General features: G+C 43.3%; 1 protein-coding gene across 1 annotated transcript in view; it reads left to right on the top strand.

Moving 5' to 3' along the window:
- OCA2 (OCA2 melanosomal transmembrane protein) overlaps window positions 1–25,783 on the top strand; it is a 483,235-nt gene that overhangs the window by 103,550 nt on the left and 353,902 nt on the right. The window lies entirely within an intron of this gene.

Raw genomic sequence — 25,783 nt, 5'->3', positions numbered from 1 at the left:
TTTATTTTTTTTACAGAAAAAATTGGCATTTTTGTTCATAAGGTTGCATTTTTGGCTTCTTTTAAAAAATGCAGCATCCTGTGGCTCTTGGTGTTTTTGCAGCCTTTTTGACAACTCCTTCTCTACATGGGGAAAAAAACACCATTACCACACTAGTGGCAAGAGAACCTTTTGGAAAATGTACAGGATTACGGTACATCTCTGATAGCCCCTTTAACTAACCTTCACTAAATGTCCAGTTTATGTTGGCATCATTTTGTAAATGTGATTTTTTTTTTTTTTTTTTTTTTTTTTTTTTTTTTTTTGGTTAGGTGGCTTAGAATTTTAGGAACACTTTTTCAAATGTTCAAGAAAATTTCCAAAGCTAACTTTTTAATGGACCAATTCAGGTTTTAAAAAAACTTTGAGGGGCTTAAAGAATAGAAGCCACGATTATACCCCATTTCAGAAACTACACCCCAATTTTAACCCTTTTGTTCTGGTAACACAGCAAGGGTTAACAGCAAAGCAAACATCAGTATTTATTACCCTGATTCTGCAGTTTAATTTTAATATTTATTGAGCTATCTCCCCTGAGGTCAGAAATAGCCTCAACGTCTGCCATCTGGACACATGGCAGGGCCTGAAAGTGAAGGAGCAGTCTAAGGTTTTTAGGGCCCAATTTTTCGTTATCTAGTTCTACAGCCCCCTTTGATGCTTGGAGCCCCTGAGACCCCAGAACCTTGGAAAACCCACAGAAATGACTACGTTGTGGAAACTTATCTCCTATGAAATTTTTAGGTGGTAAGATATTTGACCCCATATTATTAATGAACCATCTTGAGGAAAGCAGGAGTGAAAAAATATATTTTATTTTATCCCCTCACAAATGTTTCTTTTATAGGATATATATTTTTTCAGACACAGAGCATGAAAGTGGAGAAAAGCATATCATTATTTATTGAGCTATTACTCCTGAGTTCAGAATACTTCCAAAGTGGCCCAAATCTGCTGCTTGGACACATGGCATGGCCTGAAAGTTGAGGATCACCACAAGGACTTTGAAGTGTTATTTAGCTTTACAGACACTACACCATTCTTAAAATCCAAGGTATTGAGGGGTGTAATGCGAATTTTCCATTTTTTTTTTTTGTTTTGTTCCCCCCAAAGTCTAATTTTTAAATGATGAAATTCCAGGATGCTAAGTTAAAAGGATGGGTTAAATAATGAATACATTTAGTATTTCAGAGAGGGGTGATAAATGTGGAAATATTACTTTTTAGACAGTCTGAGGAGGGAGAGACAGGTGTCATATTGGTATATTGTGTCTTTGAATATGCCATTTTTGGCACATACAACACATATTTTTTTTCTTGGGATGCCATTTTTTTCTCACTATGCATTACTTCACCAGGAAGGTGCTGCCCTGGAACTATCCTGGGGATATCACTTTGAAGAAGTAGAGCTTTCTCCTACCTCAGTCAAACTACCAAAGATAAATGGCTTGATTTTATTTTCTCCTGGTATTCCAGGTATGTCCCCTCTTGCACAGTAAAGGGGGGGTGGGGGGGGGGGGGGGGGCGGCGGCTAAGGATAAATTGGTGATGCAGGGGTCAATTGTGTGTTTTTTTTTTTACATTAAGGGTGCAGTCAATGATACAGTATCTAATCTTTTCACTGGCACTAATTTAGGAGATTAGAGCCTATAACCGGAGAGAGATAGATAGATAGATAGATAGATAGATATATATATATATATATATATATATATATATATATATCTATATATATATATATATATAATTAAATGAACTCCGCAGCACATCCGAGTAGTGAAGAAGTAAAAGAAGCTTTAATCACCAAGCATGCGACGTTTCAATCCTCTCAATGGGATTTTTCTGCTTGAGAAAAATCCCATTGAGAGGATTGAAACGTCGCATGCTTGGTGATTAAAGCTTCTTTTACTTCTTCACTACTCGGATGTGCTGCGGAGTTCATTTATTCTATATTGTTTGGAGGTGGATCGCCGACTCAGCCGCTGGCACTCCGTCTGTACCTTTCAGACAGTGGTGCTGCCCACATTCCTTGGTCCATATATATATATATATTTCCCCAAAATGTTGCTATTAAAAAGTATTTTTCCCACTAAAATTACAAATTCTGAAAACTGAACAATCGCCTGCGTCCTGATTATCTAAATAGGCTGCATCTTTAGAGCGTTGAAAGGCATTTGTTCAATTACATTTTTTGAGGGCAGAGGGGATCTTAAACAGCTTTGTAAGAGAGGTGTAATTATGTCTGTCAAATTGTGATGACTACTTATCTTGCCTTTCTGTAAGGGGCAAGTAGTCGTAGTTTATTGCAAGACTGGTTTGAAATCTACAATTTTTTAATCTAAATAGTGGCATAGAAAATTAAATTAAATAAAAATAGGCATTTCTATTCGGGTGCTGGCCTGGTGTTTTGTGGATCCGCAAAACACTGCGGACAAGCGAATGGACCCTAAAGCAATAGTCGCTTTAACAAGTACCATATTTCTCAGACTATAAGACACACCCCAGGTTTAGACAACAGAAAACCAAGAAATTGTGGACTGTAGTGATGGCCTTGAGGTTCGCCTGGTGGTCAGTTTGCGGCATTCGCGATCCGACGAACATGTGATCATATGCATGGACACACCCCTAACCCTATAACAGAACCCTATCTGGCAGCCATTTTACATAGTATTTTTCCAGTGTAGGGAGACGTTGCATTTTGGAGCAGGGACAGGCTGTTAGGGACACCAAACACTAGCTAATAGGGCCACAAAAGTCCTTTTAAGGACTGGTAACTTTTTGCTATCGATAGGTGTGATAGAAAGTATATTATAAGTATAACATAGAAAGTACATTATAGTGCATTTGTATGCTTCCAGAAAATACTGATTGAGGCCTTCCATATATCTGCTTCCACAAAATAGTGATGGAGGTTTTCCATATACCTGTGTCCACAAAATACAGATTGCGGGGTTTTATATACCTGCTTCAACTACTGTAACTGATTGAGGCCTGCTATTTATCGGCTTTCCCAAATACTGCTTTTCTCTAGGGACTTTGGCACAGGGTCAATTTGAAAATGATGGGCAGAGGAAGAGGCAGGCCGTTATAAGTGGGAAGTTGGAGAAGGTGCATGCGATTACGTCAAAGGACGCACCAGAGTTGGTTGAGTGGTTCACTCAGCCTTCCGCTTCTGAACCCTCCTCATCCTCTGTATCTGCTCCCTCCTCACTCTCTGCTGTGTGCACCCCCCCAAAGACACCACAATCACCCCCATAGCGCCTCCACTTGAGTCAGAGTATTTATTTACCCATCCATTCCCAGACCTTACCGATGCTCAGCCATTCTTGGCATCTGATGAGGAAGAGGAGGTAGCAACGGCTGCCACCCAGCGGTCTGACGACAGTACCCAGATCAGCCCAAGGAGGGTGGTCCTCGCTGTTGCTGCCTACTCGGAGATCTCTAATGTCAGTGGTGGTGAAGGTGACTGTGATGACGTGTCGATGGACGTCATGTGGGCTCCCACAAGAGAGGAAGAGGGGAGTTCAGAGGGAGAGACGGAGCAGCAGATAGGGAGGAGAAGCAGGCAGAACTCGCAGTGCGCAGGAGGCAAAAAGCAGACTGCAAATGTATCTGGAGCGAGCCATCCACCATGCACGGTCATATATTGCGCTCCCAGGATGCTGGCACATGGCTCGGCAGTGTGGGCATTTTTTAATGTTTCAGCTGCTGACAATAGTGTTGCCATCTGCAGCCTGTGCTGTCAACTCATAAGTCGTGGAAAGCCCAACTCTCGCCAAGGGGTGACCACCATCACAGGGCCCAGTGGGAGCAACTCTGTCAACCCACAAAGCCACACTCCCGGCGCTACACATCCTGCCTCTTCTCTCTTGCCATTTGTCCTCCACTCCACCTTCCACTGTGCCATCGTCGCGTTCATCTGGCACAAGGCAGGCTTTCGTTGCTCAAATGTTTGAGCGTAAAAAATGATGACGCCGGATAATCCTCTTGTCCAACGGCTGACCGCTGGCTTGTCTGAACTGCTAGCCCGCCAACTACTGCCATATAAATTGGTGGACTGAGGCCTTTAGAAAATTTTTGCCCATTGGCACACCTCAATGCAAGGTCCCCGGAAGGAAATATTTCTCTCAGAAGGGCATCCCTGAACTATATGGCCACGTTCAGCAGCAAGTTAATATATCTCTGGCACACAGTGTCGGTGCCAAGATACATCTGACCACAGACACGTGGTCTAGCAAACACGGACAGGAAAGGTATGTAACTTTTTACTATCCACTTGGTCAACCTTCTGAAGGTCATCAAGCATGTAACCCGTGGCACCCATGTGGATCTGGTGTTACCGCAACAGATTGCATGCAGGCTGGCCTCTTCTCCTACTCCATTCTCGGTCTCCTCAGCTGACCCCTCTTTTTCCACTGCTACCGCCTCTTCCGCTGCACCCCCCCCCCCCAAGCTGCCCAGAACCTATTCGACGTGCCATGTGAGACGTAACCATGCTGTGCTGCGGCTGTTGTGCTTGGAAGACAAGAGCAACACTGGTCCTGCACTGCTTTTAGCTCTGCAGTCACAGGCCGATCAGTGGCTAACCCTGCTCAATTTGACAGTTGGTAAAGTGGTGTGCGACAATCGTGCCAATCTGCTGAGCGCGCTGAAACAGTACAAAATGACACACGTGCCGTGCATGGCACACGTACTGAACTTAGTCATGTAGCAATTCGTTGCCAAATACCCTGGGGTCCAGGACATCATGCGGCAGGCCAGGGAAATCTCTCGCCATTTTAGAAGATCTTACATGGCCATGGCTCGCCTTGCTGATGTTCAGCTGCGACACCACTTGCCCATCAGACGTCTGATTTGTGACTGCACGACGCGCAGGAACTCCACCTTGTATATGCTTGATGGGCTGCTCCAGCAGAAAGCTGCCGTTAACTGTACGAACTCTGCAGCAGGACAGGCTCTGGGGAGCTTGGTTTCTTTTCACCGTGCCAGTGGCTTCTCATGCGCAGCGCATGCAGACTTCTGCGGGCACTTGATGAGATCACCAAACTGGTCAGTTGCAGCCAGGGCGCCCTCAGTGACATCGTACCATGCGCCTTCTTTCTGGAGCGTGTATTGCATCGTGTCATTGACCAAGCCATTGAGGAGCAATGCTGGATGAATTCACAGGGGGGTGCTACTCCATCTGAGACAAGTCAGCAGGAGTCTGAAGAGGAGTCAGATGAGGATGGTGGCTGGGGGGGGGGGGAGAGGAGGATGAGGAGAAGCAAGAAGAGCAGGCTTTAAACTTTTTGGGGATCCCTGGTGTTGTCTGTGGCTGGGGGGGAGAAGACCGATGACGACATTCTTCTGGGCAATGAGCAGGAGCTAGAGTGCTCCACCACTTCCAATTTAGTGCAAATAGGGGCCTTCATGCTCCAGTGTTTTGAAGAAGGACCCCTGTATAAAATGCATAAAGGTCAAGGACCAGTACTGGGTGGCAACCTACTTAGACCCCCGGTACAAACACAAAATGGCAGACATGTTACCAGCATCATACAGGGAGTGCAGAATTATTAGGCAAGTTGTATTTTTGAGGATTAATTTTATTATTGAACAACAACCATGTTCTCAATGAACCCAAAAAACTCATTAATATCAAAGCTGAATATTTTTGGAAGTAGTTTTTAGTTTGTTTTTAGTTTTAGCTATTTTAGGGGGATATCTGTGTGTGCAGGTGACTATTACTGTGCATAATTATTAGGCAACTTAACAAAAAACAAATATATACCCATTTCAATTATTTATTTTTACCAGTGAAACCAATATAACATCTCAACATTCACAAATATACATTTCTGGCATTCAAAAACAAAACAAAAACAAATCCGTGACCAATATAGCCACCTTTCTTTGCAAGGACACTCAAAAGCCTGCCATCCATGGGTTCTGTCAGTGTTTTGATCTGTTCACCATCAACATTGCGTGCAGCAGCAACCACAACCTCCCAGACACTGTTCAGAGAGGTGTACTGTTTTCCCTCCTTGTAAATCTCACATTTGATGATGGACCACAGGTTCTCAATGGGGTTCAGATCAGGTGAACAAGGAGGCCATGTCATTAGATTTTCTTCTTTTATACCCTTTCTTGCCAGCCACGCTGTGGAGTACTTGGACGCGTGTGATGGAGCATTGTCCTGCATGAAAATCATGTTTTTCTTGAAGGATGCAGACTTCTTCCTGTACCACTGCTTGAAGAAGGTGTCTTCCAGAAACTGGCAGTAGGACTGGGAGTTGAGCTTGACTCCATCCTCAACCCGAAAAGGCCCCACAAGCTCATCTTTGATGATACCAGCCCAAACCAGTACTCCACCTCCACCTTGCTGGCGTCTGAGTCGGACTGGAGCTCTCTGCCCTTTACCAATCCAGCCACGGGCCAATCCATATGGCCCATCAAGACTCACTCTCATTTCATCAGTCCATAAAACCTTAGAAAAATCAGTCTTGAGATATTTCTTGGCCCAGTCTTGACGTTTCAGCTTGTGTGTCTTGTTCAGTGGTGGTCGTCTTTCAGCCTTTCTTACCTTGGCCATGTCTCTGAGTATTGCACACCTTGTGCTTTTGGGCACTCCAGTGATGTTGCAGCTCTGAAATATGGCCAAACTGGTGGCAAGTGGCATCTTGGCAGCTGCACGCTTGACTTTTCTCAGTTCATGGGCAGTTATTTTGCGCCTTGGTTTTTCCACACGCTTCTTGCGACCCTGTTGACTATTTTGAATGAAACGCTTGATTGTTCAATGATCACGCTTCAGAAGCTTTGCAATTTTAAGAGTGCTGCATCCCTCTGCAAGATATCTCACTATTTTTGACTTTTCTGAGCCTGTCAAGTCCTTCTTTCGACCCATTTTGCCAAAGGAAAGGAAGTTGCCTAATAATTATGCACACCTGATATAGGGTGTTGATGTCATTAGACCACACCCCTTCTCATTACAGAGATGCACATCACCTAATATGCTTAATTGGTAGTAGGCTTTCGAGCCTATACAGCTTGGAGTAAGACAACATGCATAAAGAGGATGATGTGGTCAAAATACTCATTTGCCTAATAATTCTACACGCAGTGTAGAAGGCTGTCATAATGCAGCATTTCTAGGCCTTGCTGCAAGAGATTCTGCATTCTGCTGTTGCGGGCACTGGCAGAGGTAATTTCCACCCACAGCGAAACAGGAGTGGGTACCAATCTTACCGCGCCTGCAAAAAGATGGCAGTTTGAAGATGTGTTGGTCACTTCGGATATGAGATCATTCTTGCAGCCAACCCATCGACAGCTTCCCTCTGGATCCAGCCTCAGGGAACGCCTAGACTGACAGGTGTCCGACTACATCGTATTAACGGCCGATGTGGACGTTCTGAGAAGCAAGGAACCCCTTGACTACTGGGTGTGTAGGCCTGACCTGTGGCCAGAGCTGGCACAATTTGCCATGAAACTCTTGGCTTGTCCCTTGGCTTGTCGAGTGTCCTGTCCGAAAGGACGTTCAGCATAGCAGGGGGGGATCGTGACCGATAAGCGCACTCTCCTAGCTCACGACAGTGTGGACTACCTCACATTTTTTTTAAATGAATGAGGCATGGATCTTGGAGGGATTCAACACCTGTGGTGACCACGTGTAATTGAATTTCCTCATGCTAGCCCACACATCCGCCACCACACAGAACAAAGAATGGTCCTTGTCTTATGTATATACAGCGGCATAAAAGGCCTTTTATGTCAGGTGAATGCCTAATTTTTGGGGCCTGTACTGGCCGACAGTTAATTTTTTTTATTTTTTAGCTTTAGCCACATAATTACACCCTTGTCTCACTCCTCTACCTCTCATTATGGTGGTGTATGAACCGCATTCACCATAAGGACCTTCTAATGTCACAGGGTCATGTGACTGTGCCCTCTTATACCCTTTCATCTGGTCATGGTATGGCGGGGTTATCCTGTCACTTACAGGATAACACCTCTGTACAATGTATGGCGGTGGTATCCAATAACTGGATGGCCATAACTGTATCCCTTTCCCTGCCCACGCCATCCTTTTTTAAACCTGGCATGAGGGGAAAAAATATGCAGATTGTGGTGCTAAGGACCTTTGCGCCACAATCTAGACATATTTCTATATAATGACCACCTAATTGTATTATTATTCGGGGGTAGGGCTAATATCTTTATATAGATTATAATGTATTATACTGTGCCCTGTATTAACCAGTAAAAAGTGATCCTTGGGAAACAGTCCTCATCCCTGACCACAAAGACCAGGTAGCGCTCTTTCAGTACATGGCGGCCTCTCCTCTCCGCCATGCTGCTCCGCTGTGTACTGGTGCTTACTCTGACACTAGGGCTGAGTTCACATCCTATTTTGCCATCTATTTAATGCATACCAAAAATGTATGCATTAACAGATACCTCAGACTGATGCCGTACAGTGGCGTCCGTTCACCATACAGTTCCATGGTAAGAAAAAAAAAATTACCTTAACGTATGCATTTTTTAAAATGGACTCTGCAGGATACAAAAAACGTGGAGTGCTGCACATTTGTATACATGAAACCGATAGGAAATACAAGTTTTTTAGGGTCCAGCAGGGCACACTTTTGAGAGTTTCCCTTTAAGACGCATAAAAATGGCCGCTGATTTAAAATACATATTTTTTGTGGGAATTTTTGCCAATGATCCCCCGGTGGTACAAGATGTAGCAGGGGTAACACACACTCTTAACTCATATTTCTTAACTCATCGTGTTATCTTGAAACAAAAGCAATTTGAAAAGCAATTGCTTAATGCATTTAGTTACATTTAGTTTAGATAACATGTCTCATAAAGCATGTGTGTTAGTGTTTTCTGGCTGCAAATATGACCTGAAGGTTTTTCAGGTTCGCCTGCCATTAAAGTGAATGGGGCCCATCGCGAACGCACGTTGGCAAATGGTCCCAGCCGATGTTTGTCCATCACTAGTGGACTATAAGGCCTTATTCACACGTCCGTTGTTTCTTTCCTGATCTGTTCCGTTTTTTGCGGAACAGATCTGGACCCATTCATTTTCAATGGGTCCTGAAAAAAAATCAGACATTGAGCTGTCCGTTTTTTTTCAGGACACATTGAAAATGAATGGGTCCAGATCTGTTCCGCAAAAAACGGAACAGATCAGGAAAGAAACAACGGACGTGTGAATGGACCCTAACATGGCTTTATTTTATTTTGCCTGCTGAAGTAGAGGCACAACATATGACTGCAAGTAAAAACACAGTGGGTCTTAGAACTTAAAGAAAAATAACTTTCTCTCATGGGACAACAGGTTTGTAATAACAATCTTTTGACAGGCAATAGGCTTACTGGGGACAGTCTCTCAATGAGGGCATGGGCTTTGTCAGAGGCAAAAGGTTATTTAGATACTGTCTCTGTAAGTGGCAGCTAGTCTACTATTGTGTAACGTAGTCCCTTGAAGAGGCAACAACACTGTCTCCATCTGGCTTGAGTTGCGTCCACCTACTGACAGTGATATTCTGGTTCTGGTCTCAATGTGTGGCAGCAATGAAAATAATTGTATTTATAGTTATCAACGCAGTTCTTTCTCCATGTGTTGCATTACTAAACAATGTGCGCAGTTAAGTCATTCACTGGTTACAACATCTCTAACCTCACAATCAAAGTGCACACTCTAAGGGCTCATGCACACGACCGTATGTATTTTGCGGCCCGCAAAAAATATGGATGACATCTGTGTGCATTCTGTATTTTGCAGAATGGAACAGCTGGCCCTTCATAGAACTGTTGTATCTTTGTCCTTTTAATGTGGACAATAATAGGAAATGTTCTATTTTTTGGCACGATGGAAATACGGAAATGGAGTGCACACTGAGTAACTAACTAACTTCCTTTTTTTTTTTTTTTTTTTTTTTTTTTTTTTTCGGTCCGCAAAAAAAAAATATGAACGGACACGGAAAGAAAATTCATTTGTGTGCAAGAGCCCTAAGTCAGGGTATTAACTTTGCCACACAGTGTTGCTTAAAGGCTGAAGGTTGACTGTCATGTTTACAGGCTTTGACTGCTTCCAGGTTGCACAGACTAGGCATCTTGTTCCTACCCTTCAGTTCTGGCCTCAACTCTGATCTTTGGCTCAGATGCTCTAGCTAGAGTTTAAGGTGTTGGACCCTTATTACTAGTACTAACCACCTCTGCTATACAGCTGATTATGTGCAGAATATTCGCTGGCTTTTTTTCCACTAGCAGTTTCCTTCTGTTTCCAACACTCCTGCTTCTGAGAATGTGGCTTCACTGCAGTTCTAGTAATCTTTTTACCGTGTGCCCTCTACAGGTCTACAAATCAACAGACTATACGGTCTTTCACCCATAAATATTATTCATTATACACATGGTCAATAGATGGAAACAAAACCTCCATTGTTCCTAACACATTCACAATGCAATACTTTTATGTCGCACAGTGCAATACGATATTACACCACAATTGTGCAGTAGAGCACTAGGTTTTCACCTTTACCTGCTCAACCAACGTAGTGGCCTCATGCTCCCCATGGACTGGGCGTCTCACAGAGAGATGGAACTTCATCAATGAACAATGTTCCAGCACGGCAACGTGTTTTTTTTTTTTTTTTTTTTTAATTATTTTTTTTTAACTGGTATCTTTATTAGAGTACAAAGCAAAAAGTAGCTTACATGTTTCAGGCTACACTATCCCTTTTTATCAAAGCAGTTCAGTGTTCACATACAAATTGTTAAATAAGATTTTCAAATCCTCAATCATTAGCCAATAGGAAAAAATTTGTCTTGGTATGTCATTAAATAGAGAGACATTAATTGGATTAACTCTTAAAATGAAGGCCAGAACAAGGAAAGCTTAAAAAATGCCATCTATTGTAGGTCACAATCCACATTTCTGTAAAAATATAAAGTGAATCACTCCTCGTACACCAATATAAGGTAGTTGTTACAATTAATTCATGTAAACTTTCTTCACTATAGGCCTTAAGTGTTAGGAGAAAATCATATAATGTGAATAGCAACCAGAAATCAATATTGGTAAATTACATCTTATCTGATATTCATGCCCTTAGGCAACCTACTAGCTAAGGTAAAAATTTTAATTCATTTCCCTAGAAAATGATTTCTGTTTTAAATCCCCAGCCCTCATTCTCTAACGAAGAAAGAAAAAAAACTGTTGTTCCCTCCATGTATCTAAGTAAAGTGCTTTGAGACCGTAGAAGGAATGGAAGCTTTATCGTTACCCAAACATCTTTCGGACACTGGTATCCTGGCTTTATGGGTATTATTAGTATATCCCACATTTTGCAGTTTGCACAGTCTGTAGCTGATAAGATATACATGTGCAGTATTAAAATTAATGTAGTTAAGAATTTTGTGTTCTACTTTAACTGAAAGATTTAAACTGTTTAGTGAAAACGGCTACATTTAAAAACAAACATGGTGCTGTTCCTTTTTCAAAATTAGACTGGGAGACGCCATGCTACCTATTGTAGGAGCTCTTCTAGATACACAAGTATAACCATCTTGCAATTTATTCGAAAAAATATTACCGTGTTGTTTCTCCTTTAGGTGTTCGTTAGTACTTTCTCCCTAGTTTTGCTATAAGCAAACCTCTTAGGCTTAGAAAGTATCCTGCTTAGGTTTTGCAAAGGGCTATCAGTGATATTTTCACAATCTTGTATAAATTGAGAATCATTTGTACAACTTAGACCTAATTAATTCTCCTTAGGGGATGATGAGAATCCACATGAAGCATGGAATTACCTGCGAAGGGTTTGGTATAAGTTTATGTAGTTATTTTATTTCCCTGTATACCTAAAACAATATAAAAAAAATGTTTTTCCTAACCTATTTGATTTGTAAATTTCTAATTATATTAATTCTGGTTCTGATAGTCCGCAAAGGACGAAATATCCTTTAGATGACCCCACCATATAATGAGGAGTTTGTCGATATACCTGCCATACCAGACAAAAATAGACTATTTTCAGTGTATAGAAGTTGTTCTTCCCACCACGCTACAAATGCATTTGCCAGCAATGGTGAGAATTTGGTCCCCATAGATCATTGATTGTGAACTTTTTAGAGTGCCCAAGCTGCAACCCAAAACCCACTTACTTCACAGTCTGTCAAGAGAAAAATGCAGCCGGCAATGCCAAGTGTGCATTCCGTAGAATTGTCCCATTAAGTAGTGTAGTGACCGGGTAATAAAACAGGCGGATATGGGCAGTAGTATAGTGGTGATGAACAGGGATGCACATATTGAGGCGGCAGTGAGGCAGTTATGATACTGACATGTATGAGACCCTCCAATCCAACCCTACTTTGGAGTACCAGCAGCAATTGAGATCCTTATTGTGGCATCATGTTGACATTGGCTTTCTACCCCGGAACACTGTGGAGAAACTGTACCCCCAGTTTCCACACCAGTTTAATACTGTACTCCCAAAATCCATAAGTCATTGGTAATCCCCCAGGACGCCCAATTGTGGCAGGAATTGGGCCTGTGATGCCCATTACTGAAGGGAATACCTTCTTACCTGGAGGACACCAGTAACTTATTGGAGGTTTTGAGAGATGTCGAGTGGCAGGATACTTATTTGTATCCATAGATGTTGAAAGTTTAGATGCACTGCACCCCCAGTTCCTGTGGGATTCTAGTGTCTCTGTCTCTGTCCAAGCTTTGAGATTTATTCTGACACATAATGCTTTCACATTTGATCGTAAGTGATATCACCAAGTATCAGGAACTATGATGGGGACACCTGTCTCGTGCACCTGTTGCAAATTTATTTTTAGCTGCTTTTGAAGAAAAATTTGTTTTACAATTGATAATCCGTTTGTTCAATATATCAGGTTATTTCTTCGATACATCGATGATGTGTTTGAAATTTTGACAGGGACGGAAGCGCAGGATTTTGTCGGATGACAATGAATTTAAGATGTAGTGTATAGATCTTAAGTCTCGTTTTTTGCAAAGGGGTTACCCCGAGGGTGCCATTAATATAGCTTATCAGAGGGTGATCGGATTGAACCAAAGGGACTGTAGTAAGAAAAAGAGAATATACAGCGTAACCAAGAAGGCACTAGGGCTATATTCACATTTGATTTCACGCCGATGGCTCCCCAAATTAAGAAAGCCCTCCTGAATAACTGGCAGATGCTGGTGCAGGATGAATCTCTTAAGGCTAAAACCATGATGAATCCCATCATTAGTTTCGGAAGTGGAACTATAGGAAGTAATATTGTTAAAGTAATTTGCAGACAGATGATGTTGACTGGTTAGGAAATTGTCCCTAATGGCAACTTTGCACGTGGAAAGTGTTCCATGTTCAAATTTATGCAGAAGTCTAAAATTCTTATAATAGGGTGGGGGGGGGGGGGGGTGCGGCATTCTGCTAAGTTTATCATTTAAAACTCAATATGTGGTGCGAAGTGTATACAACGGTGAGTGCCACTATCTGTTTTTTCTACATTATATACAAAACCCACTTATTGCAAAGTGCCAACACGGCAATTTAACCTGAATACCAATATAGTATATCGTCCATGTACTTTATCATTTTGCTATAAAAGCTTAATGGCCTACATTCAATGCGCTGCCTGTGCCGTCCATAGTGCATCCCAGGGCTGCTGAATGTCAGGAAAAGTCTAAAGCATATTGTTACACCATAGACTTTTTCCAGGATGCGAGTGCCCACAGAGAGGGCTCGGAGTGCTGCCTCTGGGGTGTATTTAGAGTGTAAGCTCTCACGGGCAGGGCCCTCTTTCCTTCTGTACCAGTTTTAACTCGTCTTGTTTATGCTTAGTGCAATTGTCTGTATTATGTATGTATGTATGTATGTATGTATGTATACCTCTTCTTCTCATATGTACAGCGCTATGGAATGAATGGTGCTTTAATAATAAATAATAATAATAATTATAGAAGTACATCCATACCTCCTTGATTCTGGGGTGAAATTGTTTTCTGATACATCCAGTTTTGGGGTGATACTACAGGTGATCACACCATAAAGGCTGCGAATAGATAACCCAAAAGGGTTTGCTGCCAAGGCTGCCGTTCACCAGAACGCTACTCTACACACTTAGGGTGTTTAAATTCTTTTTACACTTAATTCGATGTGTGAATCAATAGTTGAGGAGTTGGTGCAAGATACTACACACTTTAGGATGAGTTCACACTTCAGTTATTTAGTCAGTTATTTCCATAATTTTTTTTTTTTGTGAGCCAAAACCAGTAGTGAAGCCTACTCAGAGATGAGGTGTAATGGAAAGATCTGCACCTATTCTGTGTTTTTTAACTCAAACCTGGTTTGGTACTACAAATTTTAGGGTGTTTTAAATTCTTTTACATTTTAATTTGATGTGTCAATCAGTAGTTGCGGAGTTGGTGTAAAATTGCGGCCTAACACTATTGCTCTTTTACCCTTGCAGTTAATGTTCCATAACTGTAGTTACAGTTCCACACATTGGCACTGCCGTGCACTTTGGCAGACCCCGACAGGGTCAAGGACTGGCCCAACTTCTGTTCTACATATTTGTGCAGTGCTGGTACTGCCTTTTTGGCAAATATATGACTGCTTGGAACTCTCCACCTCAGTTTGGCACAAGCCATCAGTTCCCTGAAAGGTGCAGAGTCCACCACTTGGAAAGGGAGCACATTCCGCTTCTGCGCCGTTGGATAAGTGCACGCGCACTGTTGTCTCTTGGAAATCGCTTCGGTGATCGATTGCTGACGGAATGACTGACGAGTAGGAGGGCGAGGAGCAGAAGCATTAGAACTGGTCGATGATGGGAAGGACAGACCGCTCCCTTCGGCTGATGTGGTGGAGCCTTGATTGCTTGAAATCGGCCGAGTAGGTGATTTTACCCCTAACACTCCGCACTGACTGACTGTAACCGCTGTTGCCTACTTGAACTCCCTGCACTACTAATTTCCGGGCAGGTAGGCTCCTGAAAAGTGGGTGGTCTTCCCTGGGCACATTTGGCTTCCGACCTCCCACTGCTGCCACCCTGCTGACTCCCGGCCATGCTACAGACTTGCTGGCTCCGCTGCTGCCTCAGGCGCAAGCTGCCACCCTCTTCTCCCGATGATGAAGCTCCTTAGTCACCCGGCTCCCAATTGCGATTGGCTACATCGAGTACAGTCTGCATATCACTGATGTCCTCCTCAATGGTCTCTGAGCCAGGAGCCTGACCGCTCGCAACGCCAGCTCCCACGTCACTCTCCTCATCAGTACTTGCCTGCCTACTGGAGGAAGCGGCGGATATCTCCTCCGGATCATGGCTGGGCAGTAGTTGCTGACTGTCCTCTAGTAGCTCTTCCTAGCTTTATAGTGGAGCTGAGCCCACAGCATATAATACTTCTCTGGCTAATGGAACAGAAAAGGACAGAGGCTGGTGGAGGACAGGTGAGGGGGACAGAGCCTGCTCCCGGCCATGCCAAGTAAGGGTTGTAAATCACTGAGAAAAATGCACCAAGAGGATATGCTACTGACTATACTAGCTGGTCATACAAGCAGATATTAAAAGCTGAGACTTTCGCCAATATATTCCTGTCAGGAAAATATCGGAGCCCATCATTGCACCACGTCACGGTCACTCAGCATGGCAAAGGGTCCTACCACTACGCTAACTGTGGTGTGAACACGGTCTGAAGGTGATGTAATCCAGCTCACAGCCCAGCCTGCACACAAATGCCTAGCAGGACAGCCAGTGCAATGTGAACAAAGCAAGACTGTGAGCCCCACCCATATCAGACCATGTGATGGAGGATTCCAGGTGCAAAGGAATGTTCAATTGCCAGATGAAGGCACATTCAAGACATATAAAACAAAAGAAACACGCTACAGTGTTTGGGGTTTGAGCAGCTCCTCCATATCTGCCACGATATTTCTGTGGTTCACATGCGATGGGACTGCTCGCCCAATGAGAAACACGCTACAGTATTTGGGGTTTGAGCAGTTCCGCCATATTGGCCACTGCAATTCTACAGTGAGTTTGTTTTATATGTCTTGAATGTGCCTTCATCTGGCAATTGAACATTCCTTTGCACCTGGAATCCTCCATCACATGGTCTGATATGGGTGGGGCTCACAGTCTTGCTTTGTTCACATTGCACTGGCTGTCCTGCTAGGCATTTGTGTGCAGGCTGGGCTGTGAGCTGGATTACATCACCTTCAGACCGTGTTCACACCACAGTTAGCGTAGTGGTAGGACCCTTTGCCATGCTGAGTGACCGTGACGTGGTGCAATGATGGGCTCCAATATTTTCCTGACCGGAATATATTGGCGAAAGTCTCAGCTTTTAATATCTGCTTGTATGACCAGCTAGTATAGTCAGTAGCATATCCTCTTGGTGCATTTTTCTCAGTGATTTATATAATTGTATTTTCATCCGCACAATGCTATGGCCTGTGCAGGATGCTTTTGTGGTGCATGTGGACCGCGCTGGCGTCCTCCTTTGTACGCATTAATTGCTCGGGATGGTCGTTTGCTGCGGTCCACATGCGGTGGGACTGCTCCCCCAATGAGAAAAACGCTACAGTGTTTGGGGTTTGAGCAGCTCCTCCATATCTGCCACGATATTTCTGTGGTTCACATGCGATGGGACTGCTCGCCCAATGAGAAACACGCTACAGTGTTTGGGGTTTGAGCAGTTCCGCCATATTGGCCACTGCAATTCTACAGTGATTTTGTTCAAGTAAGGGTTGTGTCTGTCAAACCCACCGACTATTGGCTGGGGGTGCCTGATGTCATTTGGGATGAAGTGGATGACCGAGTCAACCATTCAAGAACCACTGGATTGCTGGTCAAGACATGACTGCTGACACTGGGAGCTCAGGCCTCTGGAAGGGACCTCTGCCGCCACGCCCCCTTAGTCTGCTGCTACCTGTGCCAGAAACCTTTTAGGCCCCTGGCCCTCCCCTGTGCAGGGCATGTCACTTCTCTGTCTGACATACTGTTAGATCAAATAAGTAAATAAAAACGAAATCAATACACCTCAAAAAAGGCTGTCATTTTATCACTTCACCACACAACGGCAAATAATACTTTTTTTTTTTTTTTGCCACTAATACACGACAAAAAAGGCTTTAGAACCTATAACTGCACCACTGAACGGTAAATACATACAGTACAGACCAAAAGTTTGGACACACCTTCTCATTCAAAGAGTTTTCTTTTATTTTCATGACTATGAAAATTGTAGATTCACACTGAAGGCATCAAAACTATGAATTAACACATGTGGAATTATATACATCACAAACAAGTGTGAAACAACTGAAAATATGTCATATTCTAGGTTCTTCAAAGTAGCCACCTTTTGCTTTGATTACTGCTTTGCACACTCTTGGCATTCTCTTGATGAGCTTCAAGAGGTAGTCCCCTGAAATGGTTTTCACTTCACAGGTGTGCCCTGTCAGGTTTAAGAAGTGGGATTTCTTGCCTTATAAATGGGGTTGGGACCATCAGTTGCGTTGAGGAGAAGTCAGGTGGATACACAGCTGATAGTCCTACTGAATAGACTGTTAGCTGCTTTTTTCTTGCCATAATACAAATTCTAACAGTCTATTCAGTAGGACTATCAGCTTTGTATCCACCTGACTTCTCCTCAACGCAACGAATGGTCCCAACCCCATTTATAAGCCAATAAATCACACTTGTCAAACCTGAAAGGGCACACCTGTGAAGTGAAAACCATTTCAGGTATATATATATAATTATTTTTTATTATTTTTTGCCACTAATACACCCGAAAATGGGCTATCATTTTCTATATTCACCATACAAGGGCTAATAATCCCCCCCCCCCCCCCCCCACTTATACACTCCAAAAAAGGCTTTAGACCACATTAGCCCTTGTGCGGTGCAGTTATAAGACCTAAAAATATTTCCTTGTAATACACCTTGTTAATGACTGTATCACACAGCACTTGCACCCCAATAAAAAGAATGTTTTGCTGAAATTAGAGGTATCGTCTATTGCAAACCAGAAAGCAGCAGTATAATGGCAATTTGGATCCCCAGTCAGTGTAGTAAGGTGTAATGGGATTGTTCCTATTACCCAGGCTATACACTCCCCTGTTGGACCCTGTTCTGCTAAAATACTGTGGAATAATTCCTCCCTTTTTTGAATGCTTTCCCCGAACTTCTATTTAGCAAAATAAGTTTTTAAGTCTTTCCTAGCACTTTCCCTAGCGCCTGCTGACAAGTACACACAAGAAAATGGCTGAATCCAACATGGCTGAGGCTATTTATAGGACTGTGACATCACAGGGCTGGCTGGCTGCTGATTGGCTGCATGCATGGCATTGTGGGTGATCCCTCGTTCCCAGAGTTCTTTGCTCCATGTCCTAACCTGTGCAGCAGCCGTTTTAGGAAAAAAATGCGGTTCGTTACCACCAAGCGTCAGGAAATTCGAATTCAGCGCAAATCAAATTTTTCCTGAAATTCGGATTGATTTCCACTTCGTCAACTTTAATTCGCTTATCTCTAGTTGACTCCTCTCTTTTGACACCCTCCACACTCCGACGGGGCCACTATTGTCCCTGTTTGACCTTGTTGACATCAACATTTATTTTACCCTTCTAATCTGTCAGAAGGAGGAAAAAAAATAAGAAATACTACGATCCTGTCTTTGGAGCAGCCGTAATGCCTGTATCACACGTTCCATATTTTGCATCAGGATACGCTCCTGAATTGGAAGTCAAAAGCAGGAAGACGTGCAAACTTCCCAATCGCATGTCATCTCTGTAAATAGTGATGTCAACAAAAACTTAATGCTGATGATCTCTCCACTCTGTCAGGGGGACACTACTTGTATCAGTGTGCAATAGAACAGGTTTTGTAGAAATCTATGTAGAATCGGCTGATGGTGTAAAAGGAGTACGCTCTTTCACTCTGTAGTAGAATCTTGGGCTGCTGCACGGTTCTTCATACCTTGCTCTAACACTTGAGTTATTTGGTCCGTTTTAGCCCTGTAACTGACCAAATAAGTGAAGTGTGAAGTGATTCTAAGAGTTATGCCTGTCATACTGACTCACAGTATTGTTTCACTACCACGGCGGACACCCTATGCATGTTTCTGCAATGCACAGTGTTGTACACAATTATACAGTCTCTCTGCAGCTAGGAAATGGCATTTTTTTTTTTTTATGCGATTCATCACAAATTCGGAAAAAAACTTTTTGGGAAATTCGGTGAACCGTCCAAATTTTTTTTTTTTTAAAGTTTGCTTATACCGAATCATTATATCTACTATATTTTATTGAGTTGGTAAGAAAGTTCTACAATAGCCAGATCCTGCGGGATTCTTTAACCCCTTAAGGACTCAGCCCTATTTCACCTTAAGGACTTGGCCATTTTTTGCAAATCTGACCAGTGTCAATTTAAGTGCTGATAACTTTAAAATGCTTTGACTTATCCAGGCCGTTCTGAGATAGTTTTTTCGTCACATATTGTACTTCATGACACTGCTAAAATTAATTTTTTTGCATAAAAAGATACCATATTTACCAAAAATTTTTAGAAATTTTCAAATTTCAAAGTTTCAGTTTCTCTACTTCTGTAATACATAGTAATACCCCCCAAAATTGTGATGACTTTGCATTCCCCATATGTCTACTTCATGTATGTAGCATTTTGGGAATGATATTTTATTTTTTGGGATGTTACAAGGCTTAGAAGTTTAGAAGCAAATCTTGAAATTTTTCAGAAATTTACAAAAACCCAATTTTTAGGGACCACTACAGGTCTGAAGTCACTTTGAAAGGCTCACATAATAGAAACCGCCCAAAAATGACCCCATTCTATAAACTACACCCCTCAAGGTATTCAAAACTGATTTTACAAACTTTGTTAACCCTTTAGGTGTTGCACAAGAGTTATTGGCAAATGGGGATGAAATTTGAGAATTACAATTTTTTTGCCCAATTTTCCATTTTAACCCATTTTTTCCACTAACAAAGCAAGGGTTAACAGCCAAACAAGACTATCTTTATTGCCCTGACTCTGCCGTTTACAGAAACACCCCATATGTGGCCGTAAACTACTGTACGGGCACACAGTAGGGCGTAGAGGGAAAGGTGCGCCGTATGGTTTTTGGAAGCCAGATTTTGCTGGACTGGTTTTTTGACACCATGTCTCATTTGAAGCCCCCCTGATGCACCCCTAGAGTAGAAACTCCATAAAAGTGACCCCATCTAAGAAACTACACCCCTCAAGGTATTTAAAACTGATTTTACAAACTTTGTTAACCCTTTAGGTGTTGCACAAGATTTAATGGAAAATAGAGATACAATTTCAAAATTTCACTTTTTTTTGTCAGATTTTCCATTTTTAAATTTTTTTTTCCAGTTACAAAGGAAGGGTTAACAGCCAAACAAAACTCCATTATTTATGGCCCTGATTCAGTAGTTTACAGAAACACCCCATATGTGTTCGTAAACCGCTGTACGGGCACACGGCAGGGCGCAGAAGGAAAGGAATGCCATACGGTTTTTGGAAGGCAGATTTTGCTTGACTGTTTTTTTTGACACCATGTCCCATTTGAAGCCTCCCTGATGCACCCCCAGAGTAGAAACTCCAAAAAAGTGACCCCATTTTAGAAACTACGGGATAGGGTGGCAGTATTGTTGGTACTAGTTTAGGGTACGTATGATTTTTGGTTGCTCTATATTACACTTTTTTGTGCGGGAAGGTAACAAGAAATAGATTTTTTGGCTTTTTTTTTTTTTTTGTTATTTACAACATTCATCTGACAAGTTAGATCATGTGGTAATTTTATAGAGCCGGTCGATACGGACGCGTCAATACCTAATAATATGTATACTTTTTTATTTATTTAAGTTTTACACACTATTTCATTTTTGAAACAAAAAAAAAATCATGTTTTAGTGTTTCCATAGTCTAAGAGCCATAGTTTTTTCAGTTTTTGGGCGATTATCTTGGGTAGGGTATGATTTTTGCGGGATGAGATGATGGTTTGATTGGTACTATTTTGGCATACATGCGACTTTTTTGATCACTTTTATTACCTTTTTTGGGAAGTAAGGTGGGCAAAATGTCAATTATCTCATAGTTTTTATTTTTTTATTTTTATGGCGTTCACCGTGCGGGGAAAGTAACATGACCGTTTTATAGATCAGGTTGTTACGGACGCGGCGATACCTAATATGTGTAGTGGTGTGTGTATATATATATATATATATATATATATATATATATTATTCAGTGATAAATGTGTGTTTTTTTTATCTTAACTTTTTTCACTTTTTTTTTAAACATTTTTTTTTGACCCAGACCCACTTGGTTCTTGAAGATCCAGTGGGTTTGATGTCTGTATAGTACAGTACAATATATAGGGTACTGTACTGTATTTTACTTACACTTTGAACAAATCTATGCCTTCAGCATAGATCTGTTCAGCACCATGGACAGCAGGATGCCTGAGAAGGCATCCTGTTGCCATGGGAACCTTCCCTGTCTGCTCAGTTGTAGCCACAACTGCGCAGATGGGGAAGGGTAAGGACTGGGCTGTCGGGGGAGCTGTCTGGGGGCTCTCTCCCTCTCCCATCGGGGGGCTGCAAAGGCACAGCAGCCCCCTGATGGGAGAGGGAGGGTGCTCCCTGAGCTGTTAACCTTTTCCATACAGCGGTCCGTACGGGCCGCTGTATGGAAAGGGTTAAACGTCTGACATCGCATCACCGATGTCATCCGTTTATACCAGGGTGTCAGCAATGTGCTGACACCCTGGTATAACCACTGTCCACCAACGATTATTCAAGGGGAGGCGGGCGGGGGATCGCGATCCCGCCTGCCGCACCGCCCGCCTCCCGCACTGCCTGCACCACCCGCCCACATAATATCCTGCACCTTGCACCACCCGCCCACATAATATCATTCAGGGGTGCAGGGGGGGTTAATAAAACTTTATTTCGGGCATTCTAAAGTTTGATCCCTGAATCGGCTAAAAGCGCAGCAAACCGCAGGTCTGAATTGATGACCTGCGGTTTGCTGCGATCGCCGATATGGGGGGGTCACATGACCCCCCCGGCGTTGTGACAGGATGCCGGCTGAATGATTTCAGCCGGCATCCCGTTCGGATTAACCCCCGGGGCGCCGCAATCTTATAACTCATGATGTACCGGTACATCATGGGTCCTTAAGGACTCGGGAAACATGCCGTATCGGTACGTCATGCGTCCCTAAGGGGTTAATGCAGTGAGCTCACATGTGATCCAAATATAGTGGGGTAACCAGGTCACTTTATTCCTCATTTGTAGTATGTTTTTATTATCCTTCAGATAACCATGAGTTAATAAATATTATTTTTTTGGGGGATTGACATTTTGAAAACCAGCATATATGTGTTACAATACACATGGTAGCGGACAAAAATATATTTGAGTGATAACGTGAAATATTAGGCATAAAGCTAGGTTTCATTTCCACACAGTTACAATTAATTTTTTGGGGTTGAACATTTTAAAACCATCATATACGTGTGTTACCATAAACTGGTTAGGGGACTGTTAACATCTGTCACGGCCTTTGGTGTGTGCTGTGACACTGTTGCTACACTTGCAGTTGTGTGTTGCTGTGTGTGCATGCGGTGGCAGTGTCTCGGCCTTCTGGGTGATTGCCGTGACATGGTTGCCGTGCATGTTGCCTGCGGCAACGTGTAGCTTTCCATGCTTGTGTGTGCACTTCCCCTTTTAAGTGGCTTCCTCCCCTTGTCTGGTGTTGGAAGGGTTAACTCCCTTCCTAGTGTTTTTACACTGGGGTTGTGTGTGTGTGTGGGTGTGGCTGCTTGGGCTATTTAGCCTCTGCTGGATGCCTGAAGCTGAGGGGTACTCCAGCCATGGTGTATGCTGGAGCTATCCTCCTGGTCTTCATATGCCATCTGTCCAGTGAGGGCCACCCTTGTGGTCATAGAAGATGTTAGATGTTTTTATGGTATCTCATGTTTATTGCAGCTATGGCTGTCCTGGGTTCCTGTGTGGTTGTGGTGTGTACTGTGTCCTTTTAATGTTGGTGTGGACACCAGCACTTGTGCACGGGTTCCAGTCAGTGTGTCTGTGGCAGGTAAGTGGGTTTACTAGTTTCACTTACCTGCCATCTCCTTATAGCTGTATGTGTTCCCCTCTCCTTGCAGCTTGGCCAGTGGAGACTCCTGTTCGTCCGTGTTGTGGAGGAACAGGTTGTCTTACCCTGCTCCTAGTCCAGGGATTTCCTGAGGGTTAGTAGGGCCCCGAGGTTCCGGAGTATGAGCCCTCCTACCATCTGGGGAGTCAGGGTCAGAATTAGGGACGCATTAGGAGGTGACCTGATACCTGATCCCGGCGTCCTGGCCTAGCAGCTACCCGTTATCCGTCTGACACCGCACGGTGGGGGGTTTCCCCCACTCCCCGCCATGACAACATCAGTGAGTGGTAATGTTAAAAACAAGGCTGACATCCGTATTGGTGCATCGCCAAGCACTTCAAGTTTTGATGTAGTGGGGGAGAAATTATTATATATTTTTTTTCTCTCTGAATCTGCATACTTTAACAAGCAAAATACGTTGGGCGCTAATCTGTTAGTGGTGCCAATACTGCAGAATTTTTAAAGTAAACCGTTTGTATCCGTGTCTTTTAATGTGTTAAAGAAAAGGACATCACACTGTGCCTTCCAGTCTATAAATTCTTTTAAACCAGATTTGCAAACTGTTCCATACTTTGTGCGACTGTGTACATTTAGACCCAGAAATATCAGGGATACGGAAGGGTTCCAAATGAAAGAGACAGAATGTGGGTAGTAGCAGCACCAGTAGTAGCAGCACCAGCAGCACCAGCAGCACCAGCAGCACCAGCAGCACCAGCAGCACCAGCAGCACCAGCAGCACCAGCAGCACCAGCAGCACCAGCAGCACCACCACGCAGTTGTAGTAGTACGCAGTTGTAGTAGTAGTAGTAGTAGCACGCAGTTGTAGTAGTAGTAGTAGCACGCAGTTGTAGTAGTAGTAGTAGCACGCAGTTGTAGTAGTAGTAGTAGCACGCAGTTGTAGTAGTAGTAGTAGTAGTAGCACGCAGTTGTAGTAGTAGTAGTAGCACGCAGTTGTAGTAGTAGTAGTAGTAGTAGTAGCACGCAGTTGTAGTAGTAGTAGTAGTAGTAGTAGTAGTAGTAGCACGCAGTTGTAGTAGTAGTAGTAGTAGTAGTAGCACGCAGTTGTAGTAGTAGTAGTAGTAGTAGCACGCAGTTGTAGTAGTAGTAGTAGTAGTAGTAGCACGCAGTTGTAGTAGTAGTAGTAGTAGCACGCAGTTGTAGTAGTAGTAGTAGTAGTAGTAGCACGCAGTTGTCCCTGCTGGCTTCGGAATGAGATTGTAGTATGGATGATTCATTCCTCGTTTGCAGCAGGATGACATGGAGGGGAGTTGGAAGTCCTTTGGGCTTGCAGAGACAGAACAACCTGCCACTGCACTGCTTAATCCTCAACTCTCTGGAATTCAACTTTGCACATGCTCGAGTGTCTGTACAAGCAGCGGAAAGCTCTGAACAATTTTGTCATGCACCAAACAGCCTCAGCAGCAGGGAACTTATGTTGCTTTGAAATGAGGCAGTGGCAGCTCATCCAAGTCACCTGTCGGGTGCTGAAGCCTTTCAAAGAGACCACAAGGTTTGTTAGCAGGGACAACTGCGGCATGAGCTATGTCATCCCCCTCATATTTATACAGTAGGGGGATGATAATGGAAAAATGGCTAACGCATCTTGCATCCGCCCTATAGCTTCTGTGGACCCACAAGGAGAATCTGCCATGGAAGAGGTAAAGGATGAGGCACTGCCACTGCAAGAGGAGGAGATGGAGGAGCAAGCAGTCTGATTACAGGATAGCCATGTTTTTAGATCCTCTATCTAAGAAAAATGGGGAAATGTTTTGCACCCTCCAAAAGGGAGGCCAAATTACAATTATTACCAGGAAACGCTGTGTACGTGTCAGAAATAGGTGACTACTGTTGCACACAAACTGGGATAGCTGTCACGGTCCCTTAGGTGACTGATGTCAGGAGATCAAGGAGACTGGAGAAATCTAACAGCCTCCTTGATTTCTCTTGATTCTGTGTTGATGGGGTTAATCACCACTTCCCTTTTCTCAGCTGTTGCTCAGTGGTCATCACTTCTACCCTTTTATAGTCTGACCCCACCCTTCTGACTATGCGGTAGATGGCTTCATTTGGGTTTGGTTGAGCTGGTGTGAGGTAGTCTCTGGTGTTCCTGCTTGTCCATCTCTACAGAAGTTAAGTGTTGCGTTTGTTTGTGTTATATTCCCTGTTCTATCTGGGTCTGAGACAGACTTCCATTCGTCTATCTGAGGAGGAATGGGTTTTCTCTGGTCCTAACCTTATTCCAGGGCCATATAGGGAAATGAGGGCCTAGGTATCCTGCATATGAATATTCCTACCTTCAAGGTCTAATCATATTGATAGGTAGTTAGGGCCAAGATTTGTGTTGTTTAGGAGGTGACCTGTTCTTCCCTAGTTTCCAGGCCCAGTTACTGTTCCTTTTTCTCTCCTGTGTTTAGTGTGGAGTTTCCCCTCCCCCACTGATCGTGACAATAGCACAGCCCTAAAACTTTCTGGACCCGCTATCCCTTCCTAATTGCCAGGTCATCCTAGGTAGTGACCCCGCAACTGGGCAACAGTCCCGATACTGTAATAAGTGTGAAGGTAACAGA

This window comes from Bufo bufo, chromosome 3, assembly GCF_905171765.1.
Source record: "Bufo bufo chromosome 3, aBufBuf1.1, whole genome shotgun sequence".
NCBI classification, from domain to species: domain Eukaryota; kingdom Metazoa; phylum Chordata; class Amphibia; order Anura; family Bufonidae; genus Bufo; species Bufo bufo.
This window is presented reverse-complemented; position numbering and strand designations above follow the sequence as displayed.